Here is a 4,398-nt window from a genome sequence, read left to right as displayed (position 1 = left end):
GATTCTTAGTTCTTCTCAAGTACTTAAGGATACACTTTACTGCTTTCTTGTGCTCCAAGCCTGGATTCGCTTAATACATGCTTGTAACACTCGGAGCATATGCTATATCAGGCTTGGTACATAGCATGACATACATGATAGACTCTATTGCTAAGGCATAGGGTATCTTATCCATGTTTACCCTTTCTTTAGGAGTCTTTGAGGATATACTCCTAAAAAGCGATATCCCATGTCTCATCAGTATGAGACATCTCTTGAAATTTTTCATGTCAAACCTTTTGACAATGGTGTCTATGTACCTGGACTGAGATAAGCCAAGCATCCTCTTGGATCTATCTCTATAGATCTGAATCCCCAAGATATATAATGCTACCCCAAAGTTCTAAATGGAGAAGTGTTTAGATAACCAAGCCTTTACTATGGATAATATTCCTACATCATTCCCAATGATTAGGATGTCATCCACATATAACACCAAGAAGGTGATAGTGCTCCCACTTACCTTCTTATACACATAAGGCTCATCTTCGTTCTTAACAAAGTCATAAGATCTGATTGCCTCATCAAATCTTATGTTCCAACTTTGGAAAGATTACTTTAGTCCATAAATGGATCTAAGCAACCTGCACACCTTATCTGGGCAATCCTTGGACATGAATCACTTGGGCTGTATCATATACACCTCCTCCTCGAGGTTGCAATTTTCATGTCCATCTACCAGATCTCATAATCATAGTGTGCTGCAATAGCCAATAGAATTCGGATGGATTTTAGCATGGCTACGAGTGAGAAGGTTTCGTCATAGTCAACACCTTGCCTTTGACGATACCTCTTAGCCACTAGCCTTACTTTATAGGTCTCTACCTTTCCATCTACTCCGATCTTTTTCTTAAAGATCCACTTTCAACCGATGGATACAATACCCTCGGGTGCATCAACTAGGTTCCAAACCTTGTTGGAGTATATGGAATCCATCTAAGAATTCATGACTTCTTGCCACTTCCCAGAGTATACTCATAATAGCCTCCTCGTAGGTCTGAGGATCAATATCCTCAACATCCTCTTCTCCAATATATCCCATATATCTCTCAGGAGGATGAGATACTCTGTCAGACCTACGTAAAGTTGGAACTTGTGTGTCAGGTACCTGAACAGACTCAGGCTGTAGAGTAGTGCTTGAGCTAGGTTCTCTAACCTCGCTCAACTATATCATGCTCCCACTATCTCCACCAAGAATGTGTTCCTTCTCAAGGAACACTGCTTTCTTGGCTACAAAGGACTTTTGGTCATCGAGATGATAGAAATAACACCCACAAGTTTCCTTGGGGTATCCCATGAACTTGCACCGCTTCTTTCTTGATTCCAACTTATCGGGGTTGTGTCATTTAACGTGGGCAAGGCAGTCCCAAATCTTAACAACCTTAAGATCAGGCTTCTTCTTTTTCCATATCTCATATGGTGTAGACACTACCGACTTAGTTGGAACTTTGTTCAGAATGTAAGCTGCAGTCTCTAGGGCATATCCCCAGAATGAGATGGGTAGGTCAGCGAAACTCATCATGGATCGTACCATGGTCCTTAAGGAACTGGGTAAACTCTATACTTAAGTACTCATCTCCTCGATCCGATCAAAGAGTCTTGATACTCTTTTCGGTCTAGTTTTCCACTTTATTCTTATACTTTTTGAATTTCTCAAAGGCCTCGAACTTATTCTTCATTAAGTACACATGTCCATACCTTGAGAAATCATCAGTAAAAGTAATGAAGTAAGAGTAACCACCAATGACATTAGTTGACATGGGTCCACATACATCACTATGTATGAGTTCCCATAAATAGAGAGTTGATTAGTTTTCTACGAAGGCGAGGCTCGCAGGTTGCATATGACTCATAGTTGAATGGATCTAGATATCCATCCTTTAGTAACTTTTGAATCCTTCCCTCATGGATGTGACCTAGCCTACAATGCCACAAGTATACACTGTTCACCTTATCTCATTTTCTCTTAGACACACTTACATTCATGATATGTGGAGTAGTGTCTAGTATAAATAAATCATTATATAATATTCCTCTCGTGATGACCTCATCATCTAATAATATTGAACAACCATTGTTCTAAAAAACTAATTTATATCCACTAACTATCAAACATGAAATGGAAATAATATTTTTGATAATAGAAGAAACAAAATAACATGCATCCAATGCAATAATAGCTCCACCAAGCAGATGTAGGGTGACCTCGCCAATAGCTACTGTAGCAACTTTTGCTTCATTGCACATCTTGAGGTTCATCTCGTCTCTCGCTAGTCTCCCAAGCCTTATCAGAACTTGTAACGAATTACAAATATTATAAGCACTACCGACATCCAATACCCATGTGTTATTATAAGAGTCTGACAAATAGAGACTAATCATGAATATACCTGAAGCTTCTCCAAGCTTCTGTTTCGCCCTCTCTGCAAGGTACTCTTTGTAGTTCCTCTTCCAGTGCTCATATTTTCTGTAGTGGAAGTACTGATCTTTGTCCTTTGCTAGGTCTTTCTTAGTAATATTTATTTTACCTGGTCTGCTCTTGCCCTTGCCCTTCTTAAGGGACTTTTCTACTTTTCTTTTCTTTCTGGTCTCACCAGTATAGAGAACTGGCTTCTCTTTCTTGATAGTGCTCTATGTCTCTCTCAACATATTGAGGAGATACGGGAGAGTCACCTCAAGCTTATTCATATTAAAATTCATTATGAACTGTGAAAAGAAATATAATAGGGACTAAAGTACAAGATCCATACACAGGTTATCCTCTTGGACCATTCGTAGACCTGTGAGTTTCTCTATCCACTCAATCATCTTTAGGATATGGTTCTGAACCGGTGTCCCCTCAGTCATCCTAGCGCGGAAGAGGCTCTTGTTATCTCATATCACTGAGCCCTTCCCTGTTCCTCAAACAGTTTACGAACATGTAGGAGAATGGATCTGACATCTATATTTTCATGTTGTTTCTGTAACTCAAGAGTCATTGAGCTCAACATGTAACACTAAGCAAGAGTGGAGTCATCAATATACTTCACGTAGCTAGCGATCTCATCCTCGCTTGCCCCTTCCTCAAGCGTAGGCTCACTGTATCAAGGACATATACGATTTTCTCCATCGTGAGAATAATTCTCAAGTTGTGGAGCCAATCCGTATAATTTGGACCAATGAGGCGGTTGACATCAAGTATGCCACGTAAGGGATTTGAAAGCGATATTTTCTAAAAATAAATATTTAACATAAATAAATAACATATAAATTTTGTAAAAATGAACAATCAAGATATGAACTTCTATCTTAATATGCTCCCACTATTTTATTAGCAAGTCACGTAACACCCTCAGCACGTGAAACAGAAGTTTTCGGCATACTTCTAGTGGGGATCGGGATTCAATCAGCGTCTTAGTGTAAAGGGACTCGACCAATCACACTAAGCCTGAAAAGTACGCAACTCATGTCGATCACAACTTCTTGTGATTTTCGTCTTGTTCGGCCTCCGAATCACCATAGTCTCGAAGGACTCGACCAACCAAGATATTCGGCTAAGTTAACACCATCATTACAAGATGAGTCTGATTCGATGATATACCCTCGAGGGACTCGACTAAGCATACCATGTCTTTAAGTCACCGGTGACATCTCTATATTGTAGACAAGATAGCGAATCACGATATAAGTGAGTCTCGAGGGACTTGAGTAACTCAACCTACATCGAGAATTGGTCCCTACCTATAATAATGGAAGGCCACGTTGGTCAATCTAATTGCCACACATTTACCGACTTAATATTGTAAAGAGAGGGATTTCTTTGATTTGGTCTCCTAATGTGATATATCACACACATATATATTTAATATATATCTACATCGCATGCAAATATATATATATATCTAGTAGGTGTATAAATAATCACACATCACATGAGCAATTACACCAGATGATCATGGATCACAATCTAATGTGATCAGACCCGAGCCAATGGGCCTAATCACTCACATCAATATCTATGTGTGCAGCGGTGCATATCCATGCCCTGTGATCATCCATCTCATCATCGTCAATTCCGTCGACATTTCGACGAATCTCCATGCATCGCGATCGTTTGTTTCGTGGGTCTCGCTATCACTTCTATGCTTTCGCTGTGCCTTCTCGTGTGATTACAACTTAATCATAGGTACATAGGTCTGACAATAAACGAGAAATAAAATGAAGGCTCGCAGGCCTCAATAATAAAAATTACAAGTACACACATCACACGATCCATTATCATCCGTTCACATATTATACATCACATGTATAAATCATCATCATGTAGGACTATTAGATAATAATAAAAAATAATAATCAATTAAACTTTTTAATTAATTA

Source organism: Musa acuminata, chromosome BXJ2-11, assembly GCF_036884655.1.
Source record: "Musa acuminata AAA Group cultivar baxijiao chromosome BXJ2-11, Cavendish_Baxijiao_AAA, whole genome shotgun sequence".
Lineage (NCBI taxonomy): Eukaryota > Viridiplantae > Streptophyta > Magnoliopsida > Zingiberales > Musaceae > Musa > Musa acuminata.
This window is presented reverse-complemented; position numbering follows the sequence as displayed.